We start from the raw sequence: 18,255 nt of genomic DNA, 5'->3' as shown, positions 1-18,255 counted from the left end.
GATCTTCAAGGTTTCATAATCAGCTAGATGAACCTTCTCAAAATCACCACTGACATAGTTCTCCATGATTTCTCGACATGGGGTGGAGTGGAAAGATGCCCCTGAATCCAAGATCCATGATTCAATCGGACTATTGATGCTTAGAATCATGACATCACCTGTCTCCTCTGTCACGTTTGCAGATTCCTGTGCGCCGGTATTTTTCTTCGGTGCTCGACAATCTATTTTAAAGTGACCCTTCTTGCCGTAGTTATAACAGGTAAAATCTTTCTTTCCCATTCTTGATTTTCTCCTTCTAGATTTTGATCTGCCACGATTTGAATTTCATTATGAAGTTCTCCCTCTAGACTCCGTGTGCAAGGCTGAGGAGGTTGATGTTTCACCCGATTCTCTCCGTCGAATATCTTTGCTCATTACCAGATCCCGAACATCGTCGAATTTTAATTTGCTTTTTCCCGACAAGCTGCTGACTGCTATAACAGTAGCATTCCAACTGTCTGGTAGAGATGATAAGAGAATTAAAGCTCGAACTTTATCATCGAATTGAATTTCCACGAAACTCAACTGGGTTGTGATTGTGTTGAGTTCATTCAGGTGTTGAGCTACCGATGCCCCTTCCGCCATCCGCAAATTGAATAATCGCCTCATCAAATGAACTTTGTTTGAGGCTGATGGCTTCTCATACATACTGGAGAGAGCCACCATAAGACCTGTTATGGTCTTTTCCTTTGCTATGTTGAAAGCAACATTTTGGGACAACGTCAATCGGATAACTCCGATGTCTTGTCTGTCGAGAAGAGCCCAGTCTTCATTCTTCATGCCCTCTGGTTGCTTTCCTGAGAGAGGTTGATATAGATTTTTCTAGTACAAAAAATCTTCAATCTGCATCTTCCAAAAGCCAAAGTCCACACCATCGAACTTTTCAATTTTCACCTTCCCTTCGTCTGCAGCCATCGCTTCCACTCGAATCTGACTTCGTTTGTATCGTTTCTAAAAATTCTTGCGAACCACCGTGTATTAGAACACCTCCGTCGACAAATTCGTATCGCCGAATTTTTTTTTACTATTCATGAAATTTACTATTTACATGAATAGTAATGAATAGTAACCTCACAAAAAATTAACAAAATTCACAACCAAAAGCTCTGATTACTAGTTGTTGGAAAATAAACTGAGAACGAGTAATTTCTCTATAACCAGATTAGTGAGAATGCGAAATAAAAATCGAAAAAATAATACCCGAAATTGATAACAGGGTTCAGCCAATTGTGCTTACGTCTCCGGACTGCTGCAGATCTTTTACTAGAGAAAATTTACAGGTGTTTACAAAACACTCACTACTCACAAGAAAGCTCTATAGTATTGGGAGAAAGAAATGATTTTGAAACTAAATGGGTATTTATAGCTGAAGCTTGAGGACTAATCTTATAAATACCCTAAAATTCAATGACTCAATTTGGTGATTATCCCTTGCCCAAATTCAATAAAATAGACTGCCTAACTTTAAAATTTCAAGCAGCCCCCACCTTTGAATTTCAAGCAGCCACCGGCTGCTAGCATTATTGGACCAACAATGAACACGCAATTCATATTTCAATTTTCTGTAGACACGACTTCCTTTGACCTCTATCACGCAGGTTTTGAACCCTCTTTTTTCAGCCTTTAAAAACCCAGAAATTTGACAGTCATACCAAGAACAACAGCACGGATATTTTGCTGCTCTTGAAAAACAGTAAGTATGAGCTAGAAATACTTGTACATAATTTTAACTAAAACTTTTTACAATAAGTTCTAAAAGTAAGATTCACTAACAGTTGTGGTTCGTTGGATAGGATGAGTAGCTAATCCCACCCACATATTTTAGCAAGATACTAAAAAGAAGGCACATTTATTATTACTACAGCAAGACATACCTCAGAGCATGAAATTAGGGTGGATTTCCAAGAGTTCCGCTCACTGTACTTCTGATACATTCTAACCTGGATATTGATATAAAGGATATTGAAGGTCCATTAAAATATGTTTAAAAAAGCTAAGTTAGCTGATCTCTGGTCAACATATTGCAGAAAAATATATAGCTCAAAACAAAAAATCAAAACGTATCATTCGCCTGGTTCCACAAGGTCCAGAATTTTTTAAAAATATTTCCTTCAGTGTCATAAATATAATAGCTGCTTTTAGATCACCTTAAAATACTCAACGATAAAAAAATGTTTCCAAGCCATAAATCTGAAAGTATAAACGAAACATGTACCTACAAGATCACATGCCCATATTCCAGCCTCATCACCACCAGTACCGACCCTCACTGGAATAAAGACAAGAATAATTCATTAAAGTGGGAATGTGAAGGAAAATTTCATAAGATAATGCATCTACAACTATCATCTATATCACATGGGAAGTACAACTTGTATGAAGACCAATGCTCAAGTAGATAGAAATATCCGACCGAGAGGAATGAATTTCTGACATGGATACTGCTCAATATGCGGCACAATGGGAAGTATAGAAAAGTACAGCCTGAATCCCGTCCGATCTAGAAATTCAATCACATAATTACCTTTTCAACAAGATTAAGAAAGATGATATAATTACCTTCAAGCATTATATTTCTTGCATCAAGAGGGTCACTAGGAAACAGAAGCACCTGCCGACATACAAGCAATATAGTAGTTTGAGAGACCAAAAGCAAAAATAGCATAATCAGAAAAAATAAAGACATATTCCAATGTAAGGCTCAACATTGGTTAACTCCCATCAATGAATACCTTATATATAAGAGGAAACTAATATCAATCTCATTCCAAATTATTGGAACCCAATCAATGTAACTACTTTGTAATACAAAGAAAATTAATCAAAACTTCTATCATGCACTTGACTAAATAGGCAACAGACACAAGTGATTCAGTCGGAGAGTGGCTCCTAGATATGGAAAAAAATTATAGAGGTAGTGAGATATGACTTAAGGTAGTGGGTAAAAACCTTAAGCTTACCCTTAAGCTCTTTCAGTTGACTGGATAAAGAGTTGATTTCAGATGCTATCATCTCAGCCATATCTTCATCTGTACCATCCTCTTCTGATAAAGATGAAAAAAGAATAATTACAGAAATAAGAAAAAGGATGGACAAGATTTAATCTTATATAAAAAAACTTCTCAAAAATATCTTATAGCAAGAACATTTTAAATAAGATGATCATCAAAATTACCTTTGGCCTCCTCTAACTGATGCTCACAATCCTTAAATCTCCTAAATGTTGACACAACCAATCCATTGAGAAAATAGAACACAAATTCTATGTCAATGGAAACTCTAATTAGCAACGAAAGAGATTAAGTGCAAAAACCAGCTATGAGGAAGCAAGATGAAATCTAGTACCTCGTCAAGTTCTGCTACAGATTGAGCCAGTTTTTGGTATTCAGTGGGATTTGAGACTATCTGCATCATTAAGTGTTGCGTTTTGTGAGTACTATAAAATTATACGCAAATAATGTGCATGTATACACAATCGCTCAAGAAATAAAGTGATGAGTGAGTACCATCTCCACAGGGATTGGTGGAAATTACACAGTTTAACCAAATCAAAGCACTACTCTGTCTAAGTATAGTTAGTGTTGATATGTATTAATGAAAAATGTCACGACAATGGAAAGTGTATGTTGGTGGATATGGATTGAAAGTCTGAAGGGGTAGAAAATGGAAATGTAGTGGCAAGAGCATATTATAATATTGAAAATGATGGAAATGTCAAGGCAATGAAAAACAGTAAAAACAACAAATAAATGATAGTTTGATAATCCTCACACAACAAGCTTCCACAGGAATGAATGACAGAGATTGATTTAAGGATGCTAAAACTTATCTCTAAAGCATATTTAATCTATCTAAATGTCACTTGCTCGACAGGGTTTGCTGAAAATGTTCCCGCTGTCTTTAGTCAAAGGAACCTAATAGCATAGAATGCCACGACATCTCCTTTCGGTCTCAAGTATGGAAACCTACACTACTGATAAAAACTATCCCTCTTAGTCATTGAAATCATATCTTAGTCTCTCTCAAGCACTAAGGGATTATGATATAATATTACTAGGTTGATTCAAAGCTTAAGAAAATACTACACCCCATTGCTTATGTGGATCTTACTTGTGTTTCTCTCGAATACTACAAGTATTAATAGCTAAGTTTCACTCGAACACTTAACCTTCATCTAAGTAATGGACACTTTTTTGCCTCCTACAAACTTAGACGATGAAGCATTCACAAGAAAAAAAAAGTAAATACAAAAGATAAATATAAATCTACCATTAAAATAATGTTAAACAGCCATAAAAGCAACCCCACCAAATAAGGTTAGTTCATTATGGGGTTCAAATCATCCATGAAAAAAGACATGAAATTTATTAATTCCAAACAACCCAATATCAAATGTAAAAATAGTAACAAAGGGAAGGGAGAAAAAGCCTTCGACCCACGCAACCGGAGCTCTCCTCAACCACCAAGACTCACCTTAGCTTGCTAGCTCCTCAACCACCAAGAGTCTTTGTGGTAGTGCATGTGCGTGATTGTATCCAATCTATACTTAACAAATTTAAACAATTTCTAATCAAGTCCCCTAGTTTTTGCCATGACATTTACTCATTCATTAAGCACATTTATACTCTCTTTTTACTTACTATTTTTTTTACAATTGCTGTTACGAAGGGAGTCAGCTCATCACACCTACCTTCCCACACTCTAGGCTAAAGGGAGCATACATTCCACCCCCAAGCTAGTTAATTAGAGTCATCCCGTGACTACTTTCATTCACTCATATGCATGTGGGTGCCATTTATTAAAGAGAGTTTTAGATAATGCCACAGCAAAGCAGAGTGTCCCTCTACAGCTGTGCCAAAGCATTTATTCACAATCTCAGATATAAGGGATTTATTTTTTATTTATCTTTCAAGCACAATACTAAATTTCGATGCCAAGGCTAACTAGAGTTCCTTAAAAAAATCTAAATTTTCTAAGTATAGAGAACATACAAATCATGTAAAAATAATTCACAAAGCATCAAGCCCTAGAGTCAGTTTTATCATCTCAATAGTCATTTATATTCAATTTCTAGCCTAACAAGTTCATCATCATATGGTATCATCAAGACATTTTATCTAACTATCCTACTAATTACTGATGCCATGGCATAATGTTATGCTAATACTATCATGCGCATATTCTACAAGGAACACTACCTCCCCCAAACTTAAGAGAAGCATTGTCTTCAATGCTTAAAGAGAACTAAGAGAAATAAAACTATATGCCATGCAATGAAATGCAAAATGAATGCAAATGGATGCAAATAGAGGTACCTCATGTTTTCTGTGATTGTGTTGTCGTGGAATTGCTGGTAAGGATGGAATCTGAAGACGTAGAATAGTAATACGAGACGTTGATGCATCTAGCCGATATTTTTGTACGTCGACTGTTGCGTCGTGCATGAGAGGGTTCAGGCATATGAACTGGACTAGGGGTTTTTCAGCTGGAACAACATGTGAGTCTAGGGTATGGGAACGTGGAGGGTCAGGAGTCGGTTCTTCAACAAGATCATCGACGTCATATAGTTTTGGAGATACCTCGGCATTGAATGCCAGCAGAATTTCATCCCGAAAACCTGGGAAATTATGTTGCACGTGGGGAAGTATTTCTTGAAACATAGATTCCACCATAACATCTTTGTGTTTTACATAACCAAAGAAATTTTTGATGTCACCGTATATAAAGCGTGTAAATGAGTCTGAGTTTGCAAAACAGCTTCTTCGAGAGCAAGCATTCTTGCCTCGGCATTAGATTGTGCATCATCTGCAGACTTTTCATTAACAGGGGCCTTAGTTTTGGGTTTTCAAAACCCAACAATAATGGTAATTGGGCCCTAGTGATACCCGAAACTCTAGATAAAATTTCATCAAAGGAATTCTCACATACCTTTTTCTTACGACACAAAGCAGTAATCAGATTTGGAAAAACTAAAGCACTAGCCTTTTTACCTAAGTATTCATGCACTTGTTGAACAATAATCCTACCCACATCAATAGAACATATTACCATAATAGAATGTAAGAGCATTAATTGGGGAAGAAATATCGTCGTACTGTGGGCTATGGGCATTAACTTGTGCTTCAGGAAAATGGTTCCAAAGTTTGTCACGTTGTTAAAGGTGTTCATGGTCAGCGTCATTTTCAAAGCATAAATCCTCCAAAACTCCATCATAAGTGGAACTGTCAGCGTCATTTTCAAACTTTGTATGTTGGTCTTCAACACCCTGCAAATGAAAGTATCGATTAATAGCAATTGGTGTAAACCGAATATACTTACCTTGCACAAAAATTACATGTTGGTTCGGTTTGGAAATTTTAGCATAAAATTCTTTCACCAAAGATGCATTCACTGAACCAGGGTGCCTTGCAAACTTGTGTCACTTGTGTGGAATGACTATATCCATTACATCTGGTCCAAAACCGCCATCCACTTCATCTGTAAAGATGAATGCTAACTCGAAGGAAAGCTTCCTATTACTGAAGTTTTGAAACCATGCTTTGTGTGCTTTGTGTTTTGAGGAAAGAAAAATGAAAAAATAATGAGGTTTATGTTCTTGGATAGCTTAAAGAGTTTTGGCTATGGAGGAAAATGAGGGAAGAAGAAGATGTGAGTAAAGATTAAAGGAAAAAGTGAAAAAGATGGGGTGAGTGGATGGTTGAAAAGAAATGAGTGGATGCGGTAAATAGGTAGGTGGGAAAAAAGAACAAGTAAATTGTAAAATTAAATGTGATGTAAAAAGACAATGGAGAGAGAAAAGTAAAATAAGGAAATAAAACAAAACAAAGGAATAAATCAAAAAGAATATTTCCCCTTTTAATTTATTTTTCATTTCCTTCATTGATAACCACTCCATGCACTGCCTTGTCGTGCAGAGGTGGAACTCCATTATAAGCTTTCAAACGCTGGTCATTGACTTTGAAAATCGTCCCATCATCTATATTCTTGATGTCAATGGCTTCATGGGGATAAATATAATGCACCTCAAATGGTCTTGACCATCGAGATTTAAGCTTCCTAGGAAAAAGTTTAGGTATGAAATTGTAAAGCAATACCTGCTGGCCAACATAAAAATTTTGTGGCATCAATTTTTGGTCATGCCACTTCTTGGTTTTTTTCCTTGTATATTTGTGCATTTTCATATGCTTGTGCTCTAAACTCTTCCATTTCATTAAGTTCCAGTAATATCTGCTCCCCAGCTAACTGAGCATCAAAATTCAATTGCTTAATGGCCCAGTACGCCTTATGTTCAAGTTCAACCGGGAGATGACAAGACGTCCTATATACCAGCTTGAATGGTGACATGCCCAGAGGAGTTTTGAACACTGTTCTATACGTCCAAAGTGCTTCATCTAGATTTGGTGACCAATCCTTTCACCTTGGGTTCACCACTTTTTCTAAAATATACTTGATCTCCCGATTGGATATCTCTGCTTGAGCATTTTTCTACGGATGATATGCAGTGGCAATCTTATGACGAACTCCATATCTCCTTAATGCCTTGGCAATCAACTTGTTATCGAAATGGGTTCCTTCATCACTAATGATAGCTCGAGGTACTCCAAACCGAGTGAAACTATGCCTCTAAAAAAACTTGAGTATTGTTTTAGAGTCATTCCTTGATGTTGTTATTGCTTCTACCCACTTGGATACATAATCCACAGCAAGCAAGATATATAGATATCCTCCGGAATATGGGAATGGTCCTATGAAATTGATGCCCCAAACATGAAACAACTCTATTTCCAAAATATTTTTTAGTGGCATTTCATGTCGCTTGGATATGTTTCCACTGCGTTGGCGTCAATCACAAGATTTGTAAAATGCATGAGCATCTCTGAACAGAGTTGGCCAGTAAAAGCCTGATTGCAGAACCTTAGCAACAATCCTTGCTACTCTAAAATGGTCTCCACTTGGGGCTGAATGACAATGGTATAGAATGTCACGCTATTCTTCTTCAGGTGCAAATCGTCTAATAAGCTGATTAACACAATGCTTAAACAAATATGGCTCGTCCAAAAAATAATACCTTGCATCATGATTGAATTTCTTTTTACTCTGGATGTTCAAATCAAAAGGAAGTATTCCAATAACAAGAAATTAACAAGATCAACATACAACGGGATTATCGTGGCATATATAATTTTCTCATCAGGAAATTCCTCTTGAAAGTCTACAATGTCATGGCATTCAGAATTATTGTCTAACCTAGATAAATGTTCAACAACTTGGTTTTCAGTACATTTTCTATCTACAACCTCTAAGTCGAATTCTTACAAAAGTAAGATCCACATAATAAGTATAGGCTTTGCATTCTTTTTATTCACTAAGTATTTTATAGCCGAATGATCAGTGTGAACAATAACATTATTGCTTATTAGGTATGTTCTAAATTTATCAAAAGCAAATACCACAACAAGTAATTCTTTCTCAGTGGTAGTATAGTTCAATTGTGTTTCATTCATTGTACGGCTAGAGTAATATATAACATAAAAAAGTTTACCTTGGCATTACCCCAAAACAACTCCTACAACATAATCGCTTATATTACACATAAGCTTGAATGGTGATGTCCAATCAGGAGGAACTACAATAGTTACAGAGATCAATTGTTGTTTTAGCTCAGTGAATGCGCCGAGGCATAACTTATCAAACTCAAAGCGCTGGTTTTGTTGAAGCAATGTATACAAGGGCTCAGAAATCTTGGAGAAATCCTTGATAAATCTTCTATAAAATCCAGCATGTCCAAGAAAACTTCTTATACCCTTGACCGAAGTTGGTGGTGAAAATTTTTCAGTTACTTCAATTTTCACTTTATCTACCTCAATGCCTTTGTGAGATATTTTATGGCCTAACACAATGCCCCCGGATACCATGAAGTGACATTTTTCCTAATTCAAAACCAAATAAGCTTCCTTTCATCTTTTGAGAACTTTTGCCAAATTGCCGAGGCATAGCTCAAAATTGTCTCAAGAAACAAAAAAGTTGTCCATGAATTTCTCAAGGAAATCCTCAACCATGTCTTAAAATATAGCTTGCATACAACGTTGAAATGTTTCCGAGGCATTATAGAGTCCAAAAGGCATCCTCCTAAAGGAAAAAGTTTCATAGGGACAAGTAAATGTAGTCTTTTCCTAGTCCTCTGGTGCGATCGAAATTTGATTGTACCATGAGTACCCATCCAAAAAGCAATAGAATGCTTTGCCTGCCAATCGATTGAACATTTGGTCGAGGAAATGTAGAGAAAAATGGTCATTCTTTGTAGCTTTGTTGAGTTTTCGATAATCCATGCATATCCTCCATCCAGTAACAGTGCGAGTGGATGATGCCTCATTATCCTCATTGGTAACCATAGTCGTGGCTCCTTTCTTCGGTACACATTGTACAGGGCTCACCCATGAGCTATTTAATAAAAGGTAAATTACTCCAGCATCAAGCCATTTCAAAATTTCTTTTATTATTACTTTCTTCATAATAGGGTTGAGTCTTCTTTATGGATCTATTGAATTGTTGTGGTAATCTTCGAGCAGAATTTTATTCATACAAATCATGGGACTAATTCCTTTCAAGTCATCCATAGTCCAACCAAGCTCTTTCTTATGTTACTTTAAAAAACTTATCAAACTTTGCTTTTGTTTAACAGTAAGGTTAGCGAAAATAATTACTGGTAAAGTTTTATCTCTACCCAAGTAAACATATTTAGGATGCCCTGGCAAAGTCTTAAGCTCTAGGGTAGGTGCATGCAATAATGATGGCTTAGGAGGAATAAATTCATCAAAATTCAAATGTTCAAAATTCATACCTGATCTAGCTAGTAGTAAGCTAGATTGCTACTCCTAAATTGGGAAGTTATCGTACTCCACTAAGCTTTCATCATCTATCCCATAGTCATTTTCTGCTTGCAGAGTAAAATTGTTCTGGCAAAGTTGTTCAGTTTCTTATTCAATTACTGAGTTCAATTCAGAAATGCTTTGACATTCTTCAGTGTCATAGACATACTTGAGGGTTCAAAACAAATTGACAATCACACACTGATCAACCACTCTCATGGTGAGTTCGCCTTTTTCACAATCTATCAAAATACGACCAATGGCTAGGAAAGGTCTTCCCAAAATGATGGGTTCCTTGGATGCAAACACAAACTTATCCACCATTACTATGACATCCTTGACTCTCCCTTTAGGTTTAACATGGGATATGTCAGTAAGTTGTAAAATAACCGACGTGGGTCTTGCATCTCTATGCCAAGCTTCAAGAATATAGATTTCGGCATTAAGTTTACACTTAAACCAAGATCGCATAGTGACTTTCTAACGAAATTAGCTCCTATAGAACAAAATCATTTTGCTTTGGTGATAACTTACTCAATGAAGAACAAAATTATGTTGTCGTGGCAACTGTCTCATAAGTCCCTACTTTCCTCTTCTTGGTACAAATTTCCTTAAGAAATTTGGCACACGTCGGCATCTGTTCAATAGCTTCCAAGAGAGGTACGTTAATATGGAGCTGATCAAGAATGTCCACAAAACTTCTTGAACTGAACTTCATCATTATGATTCTTCAATCTTTGCGGGAAGGGTGGTGAGGTATAGCTTCCTTAACTGCAGGAATAGGAATTGCTTTTGCCTTGGTAACAGAATTTTGTGCCTTAGCATGCTCATTAGTAGAACCCTCCTCCTTGTCCTTCTTAGAAATGATATCATCATGTAATTCAGATTCACCATTTTCAATAATGGGAGTATAATCATCATGTTGTGTCTCACTAATCTTGACTTGTTGGTTAATTTGTGTTCCACTCCTAAGAGATAACACATTACAATGCTCTTTTTCATGTCTTTTAGTGACTGTAGTGTCACTTGGCAAACGTCCTTGCTGACGCTCTTGCAATGTCGTAGTAATCTGACTAACTTGACCTTCCAAAGCTCTTAAATATGAGCTATGGCTTTGAAGTAAGGCACCTGCACTATGAAGTAAAGCTCTTTTGTTTCTTAATTAAAGTAGAATGGTCTTGAGCATTGTCTTCGTAGTGGATATGAAATCTTGAATTGAAGCTTCCAATGAACTAATGCTCACTGAAGATAAAGCTCCTTTGTTTGTATTATGCCATGGCATAGCATTTTGATAATCTTGAGATTCATTATGATTCTGTTGCTGAGTGGACTTACCAGTATTGTGGGCTCATTGATTTCCCCCATGAGAAATTGGGATATTGACGCCATCCTATATTATAAGTGTTAGAATAAGGATTATTATTGCCTAGATTGAAATTACCTACAAAGTTGATGGACCCATGGTTGGTTGGGCATTCACTCATGTGATGATTAACGTGGCATAACAGACATGCCAAGCTAGTTGCTTTCACTTCATTAACATCAGTGGAACGTTGTAAATTTTTCAGCGTATTAGTGATAGCTGAGAGTTGAGCGGACACCGAGTCCTTGGTATCTAACTCAAATGTTCTAGGTGCTTTACTCCCACTCCCAAGCCTTGAGGAAGGAAATTGATAGTCATTATTATCAATTCTATCTAAAATAGTAAACACCTCAGTGGATGATTTATCCGCAATGTCCCATTTACCGAGTCATTCAGCATCATCCTCGTGGGTGCATTGACTCCATTATAAAACATAATTACTTGAGTTCAATCGTGAAAACCATGATTTGAATACTTTCAAAGCAAACTCTTGTAACGATCCCAACACTCGTACATAGATTTGTCGTCGCCCTGACGAAAGGATGCTATGTGTAACACCCATATTCCGTATACCTTTCCGTACATGAAATTCAGATGTCACGCCGCTTTATAAAAATGTTTTTCATTTGAAAACCCGTAAAAATTTGTTTCAATTTGATCAACTACAAAATATGATATTTCTAAAAGCAACATACTAAAACTATAACTTAATTACATTACAAAATATTTACCATAGTTTAATTACATGCCAACTAAGTTCTCAAAATGAATAAGATTGTCATAATATTACTGATGAGGCAACCTTAATTGATGATATCCGTTGCTGCTACTCTCCTTATTTGATTTGTCTCTTTCTTTACCTACGCGTGGAAGTAACACACGTTAAGTATTACTTAGTGAGGCACAATGTTTTAAGAAATCTTTATGTATATATAAGTATGGCATATTTATTTGGTGTATATTAAATCGTATATCCTATAATCCTCCTTAGTTAAACTGTATTCCATTCGTAATTGCCGTAATGATTTTTTTAGTACGCCTACCATACCTATCTTTCTTTGTATTTTTCTTTTTCCATTTATCTATTTAGTCATTATTCTTTATTTTCATTGAAAGCGTCCATTCATGCTTATAATGCTCCATTATACATTTTCATTAATGGCAATTGTTCATGCCTTTTTATATACTATTATACATTTCATTTATGGCATCATTTCATGCCTTTTATACACCAATATACATTGTTATACATTTAGTCTTTTACTCAAAGGCATTTAACCTTTCATCTCACTAGAATGATTGACACCTTTCTGTCCAATGCACAGTTAGGCCTCAAAGGCACTTAGTCTTTCATCTAACTGGCATGATTGACACCTTTCTATCAAATGCACAGTTAGGCCTCAAAGATACTTAGCCTTTCATCTAACTGGCATGAATGAAACCTTTCTGTCAAATGCACAGTTAGGCCTCAAAGGCACTTACCTAACTTTCTGTCAAAGGCCTCAAATGCACAGTTAAGTATCCAAAACGTAAGGCTGATTACTCCGGTACTTCGCCTTTACCCTTAATTTTACTTGTCTTAGGAGCTTGGTTCCGATCTACTCAAGCATCCATTAAAACATATACCATACCCAATGTTAGTATTTGTTTCCTATACTTAAACCATACTCAAAAGAACATATTATTAACTTTCTATACCAATATCAGCCTATTTTTAACATTTCTAGCTCCATAGTATCGATACTACTACCCTGATATCGATACTTCTATACTATGGTACTGATACTCCGGTATCGATACCAATTTTAGGTTCGATGTTTCCTGGTATCGATACCCTTACCATGGTATCGATACTACCATACTATGGTACCGATACTACCATACTATGGTACCGATACCCCATTTTGGTATCGATACTAATTTTAGATTCGTTGTTGCTTGGTATCTCTGTTACAATCCTCTTTAGTATTTCAAAACTCTCCCGACTCTTTTTCGTTCTACAAAAAGACATCTTTCCTTAAAACTTGGTTAGCAGTAAAGCTAACGTCGAAAAGTTTTTCACTAACATTCGATAGTAAACAACAAGTCCTAAAGAAATCCAAACTTTAGGATCATTCTTTGGGAGTTTTTAATTTACTACAACATAAGTTTTTCTTAAGATCTACTCTTATACCTTATGCCGAAACAACATGGTTAAAGAAAACATATCTGCTAACCAAAGTTTTAGATTTGAATAGTTTGGCAAACAAGTTCTTCTCTCGAAGAGTCTTATTTAACTGTAAAAATCTATGTATAACCACATAGATTTATTTTTCTTCTCGCTAATAATACACAAACTTCCCAATATGAAATACTCGAGTTGATAAAACTTTGATCAATCAACTCTTATAATTGAGTCTCTAATTCTCTTGACTCACTTAAGTCATTTAATACTAAATTATAGAAACATGTTCAATACCTTAATAACTATTAACCTTGAATTCCACCTTTCGATATGAAGGTAACTCAATAAATTTACCCGAAAAGAAATCTATAAATTCCCAAATTCTTGTGAAATTATCAAACTCTTCTACTTTAATTATTTGAGTATCTATCACATTAACCATAAAAGTTATATATATATATATAGATCTTTCTGACATCATTTTCAATAAAGTCCCTAATTCAATATTTGGGGTATTACACTATGTCATTCCTTAGCTGAGTATTCATGTTCGGTGGGTTATATCGCAATAAGAAACTCTTGCAAAGATCGGCTCATGATTCCATCAAACCGAATGGAATACCACTCAACCAAGACCTTGCTCGGTCATGCAATGAATATGGAAACAACTTTAATTTCAGAACATCCTCATGCACTCCTTCTTGGAGGAAAGAATCACAAGCTTCCAAAAAATTGAAAATATGTTGCCTGGCATCTTCAGTTGGCATGCCCCCAAACTGCCCTATAGAATTCAATATATTAAATATAATTGGTTTAAGAACAAAATGTGCATCTTGAATTTCGGGTGCCATAATTCCAGGAATCAAATCATCTAGAATCGGATTTAAATAATCACGAATAACACAAGGCCTATCATCAGGTCCAACATTTTGTAATGCCTCAGCATTCGTAATTCTGTTATCTTGACCAATGCCCTGATTTCAAATTTGATACATATTTCCTCGAGCACGTTGAGCACGTCTCCTTTGTCTAAAGAGTCTTTCAATCTCAGGTTCTATCGGTTCCAATGGCTCTTCAGAATGTCTTCTAGGCATACACTAATTAAACCTGAAAAAGAACAAAGAAAAAATATCAAGTAAACTATAGAAAAATTAAAGATGCAAAAATAAAATGCTCTGGCAAAAACTAATTAACTTCATACTGCCAATCCCCGACAACGGCGCCAAAAACTTGTTGCGTTTTGTGAGTACTATAAAATTATACGCAAATAATGTGCAAGTATACACAATTTCTCAAGTAATAAAGTGATGAGTGAGTATCGTCTCCATAGTGATTGGTGGAAATTACAAAGTTTAACCAAAGCAAAGCACTACTCTATCTAAGTATAGTTAGTATTGATATGTATTAATGAAAAATGTCACGGCAATGGAAAGTGTATGTTGGTGGATATGTATTGAAAATCTGATGGGGTAGCAAATGGAAATATAGTGGCAAGAGTAGATTATAATATTGAAAATGATGGAAATGTCAAGGTAATGAAAAACAGTAAAAACATCAAATAAATGATAGTTTGATAATCCTCACACAACAAGCTTCCACGGGAATGAATGGTAGGGATTGATTTAAGGATGCTAAAACTTATCTCTTAAGCAGATTTAATCTATCTATATGTCACTTGCTCGACAGGGTTTGCTGAAAATGTTCTCGCTATCTCTAGTCAAAGGAACCTAATAGCATATAATGGCTCGGCATCTCCTCTCAGTCTCAACTATGGCAGCCTACACTATTGATGAAAACTACCCTTCTTAGTCATTGAAATCCTATTTTAGTGTCCCTCAAGCACTAAGGGATTAGGATATATCATTACTAAGCCGATTCAAAACTTAAGAAAATACTACACCCCATTGCTTATGTGGATCTTACTTGTGTTTCTCTCGAATACTACAAGTATTAATAGCTAAGTTTCTCTCGAACATCTAGCCTTCATCTAAGTAATTGACACTCTTATGCCTCCTACAAACTTAGACGATGAATTATTCATAAGCAAAACAAGTAAATACAAAAGATATAAATATAAATCTACCATTAAAATAATGTTATACATCCATAAAAACAACCCCACAAAATAAGGTTAGTTCATGGTGGGGTTCGAATCATCCATGAAACAAGACATGAAATTTATCCATTCCAAACAACCCAATATCAAATGTAAAAATAGCAACAAAGGGGATGGGAGAAGAAGCCTTCGACGCGCGCAGCCGGAGTTCTCCTCAACCACCAAGACTCACCTTAGCTCGCTAGCTCCTCTCAAACGTGTAGTTCGCCGCTTCTTGGAGCTCGTCAATGGAGGAACACCACTAGAGAATGAAAAGAATGATACAAAGATAAAGGTAGGAAAAATCTAGTTGAAGGTTATTGATCCTCTTCTTTCTCTCTCATTTAAGGTATATTAAATAATAAAAATATCTAAGGGTATTAATGAGATTTTGCACTCAAAATACTCATCATACCCCTAGAGTCACTCATTGGGCGTGAGTCTTATCCTTCCAGGTGGTAGTGGACCCCAGCAGGCGGTTATAACCGTCAGACACGTGCCTTGCCAGTTATCCTTTTAAAAAAAATATCTTTTTGTCCTTTTCTGTGCTAGAAATTATTGAAAATATTTTGATATTTCGATATAACAAATTAAGTTAAATGAATTTTATTTTCCAAATGATTTTCTAAGTATATTTGATAGAATTATTCGAATATCAAAACATTACTCCAAATCTTTCAAAGATCATTTTTAATCCTTACTCAAAGTGTAAAATTAAGTTTTAATCTTAAAACAATTTCAAAATAATTTTACAAAGTATTTCGAACCATTTCAAAGCCAAAAATTCCAGATTGCTCAGATGGAACCGATTTCCCCCTAAGAGGGTACCGATTCCCCCCTGAATGGTTTGGCTCCGAGAATTCCAGTATGCTCGGAGGGAACCGATTCCCCCCCAGGGGGTACCGATTCCCCCTTGTATAACGGTCGAAATATTTGAATTTTACACTTAGAGAACCGATTTCCCATAGGGGGTACCGATTCCCCCCACGCTCCAAACTGTTTTATTAATTGTTTTCACACTAAAACGGCTATATTATTTTCTCTAATTATCCCCAACGTTCAGAAGTGATTCAAGGTGTATTTAAGCAAGCTTAGAAGCCATTGATCAACAACAAGAAACATCAAACAATTAGACTCAAGAGAGAATCAAAGAGAAAGCATCAAACCTCAAGTTTGAGCATTTCAAGCCTATTTTTCATTCAATATTCATTTTGCTTTCAAGAACACTTATTGTGCTCAATTGTATTTATTCTTGAGTGTTCTTTCTTTGTTCTAGAATTGTGCAAACATATTTTCCTTGTGAGGTTTTTCTTGTAAGTTTGCAAATTTGTATTTCTCTTTGAGAAAAGAGTGATCTCAAGAATTGGGGTATATTCTTGAGGGAGTTGTAAGGTTATCTCTTTGGCCTCAAAAGAAAGAACAAATTAGTGAATTTGTTGGAAAATCCTTAGTGTGGATAGCTAAGGTAGTGAAAGTAGACTTTGGTTGATAAAGTCGAACCACTCTAAATCGCTGAGCGATTTCTTTCAATTCTCTGCAAAAGCTTCCACCAAAATTTTTATTGCCAATTCACCCCCCTCTTGGCCGATTCAGTCAATCGATTAACTCAACAGAAATGCCAAGACATTTCAATCTGCTTCAGCAACGTGTGATGTCACGACATTCTTTCCCAGTGCAAAATTTTGCTTACTATTTCGTGCACACCATAAACTACTGCACCTTTCCCTCACATGACATCTTTAAAAGATAAAATAGCAATACCACCACTAATGCAACTATATGCAACTATATGATCCTAAAATGACTAAAATGAGCGCTTAAACATACAATAATTTAAGTGAAAAAGGCCTTAAAAGTAGTATTTTTAGGAAGTTATCAGCAAGCCTAACCTATGGTGTCATGGTTTAGAGAAACAGAAACTTAAATAAACAATTGAATTGAGAGACTATAAATGATATAGAGAACAATATTTTCAAGCTTTAGGTAGAGAAACCTTGGATATATAGTTTTGCTCCCAAATCATTCATTAAGACAATCATCACCACATTATAAACAGCTCATGCCAGAAACGAAAATTGCTTAAAGTGTGTGTGACAGCTAAAGCTATCAGTAAAAGATAAAACCTTCTAGTTTAGCCAACAATAACTGAACAATTTTTCATTTATTATTATTTACATGTTAGCAATGTTCGTCACATTAATACTGGATTATCCTAGTTGACAAACTTTCTCAGAACAATTTTTATTCTCTACAGAGAAAGCCTAAACCATGCCTAATTTGTTCCAAAAACTAAATAATCATCAGGTCGATCAATTTGACCAAGACAAAACTAAAACACTCTCAGTTCTCAAGTAATTGGAACTTATTTAAGAAGAAAATAAAGAGAAATTAATAACTCTACCGATAATTCCTTCCAAGTCCTCTCCTCAGATTCCAGCTTCGTTATAAGGTACGGCTCCTGCATAAAAAAATCAATCAAAAAGAGAAAAACGTAACCAGCAAAAGCTTATGTTGAGCGAAATCTCAGCTCTTCTTTCCTCAATTTAAAATGAAAAAGTTGTTGTCAAACACGCCGCCATACAAAGGATCGTGGAAGCTCTGAATGTAAGCCAAGGTCTGGTCAGACTCAAACATCAGGACCGAGGAGTGAAACGGCGTCGAACAGGGAAGTGTTGAAAGTAGTAGTGGAAATTCGAGCCGCAGAGCTCATTGCAACACAGTTCAT

At 35.8% G+C, this 18,255-nt stretch overlaps 1 pseudogene; it reads right to left on the bottom strand.

Annotated features, from left to right (window-relative positions):
* The window catches only part of LOC120165735, a 51,048-nt pseudogene extending 32,793 nt beyond the window's left edge, over positions 1-18,255 (bottom strand).

This window comes from Hibiscus syriacus, unplaced genomic scaffold (genome assembly GCF_006381635.1).
Source record: "Hibiscus syriacus cultivar Baekdansim isolate YM2019G1 unplaced genomic scaffold, ASM638163v2 tig00111594_pilon, whole genome shotgun sequence".
Classification (NCBI taxonomy): domain Eukaryota; kingdom Viridiplantae; phylum Streptophyta; class Magnoliopsida; order Malvales; family Malvaceae; genus Hibiscus; species Hibiscus syriacus.
Note: the sequence above shows the minus strand (reverse complement) of the source record. Positions and strands in the feature narration are given on the sequence as shown.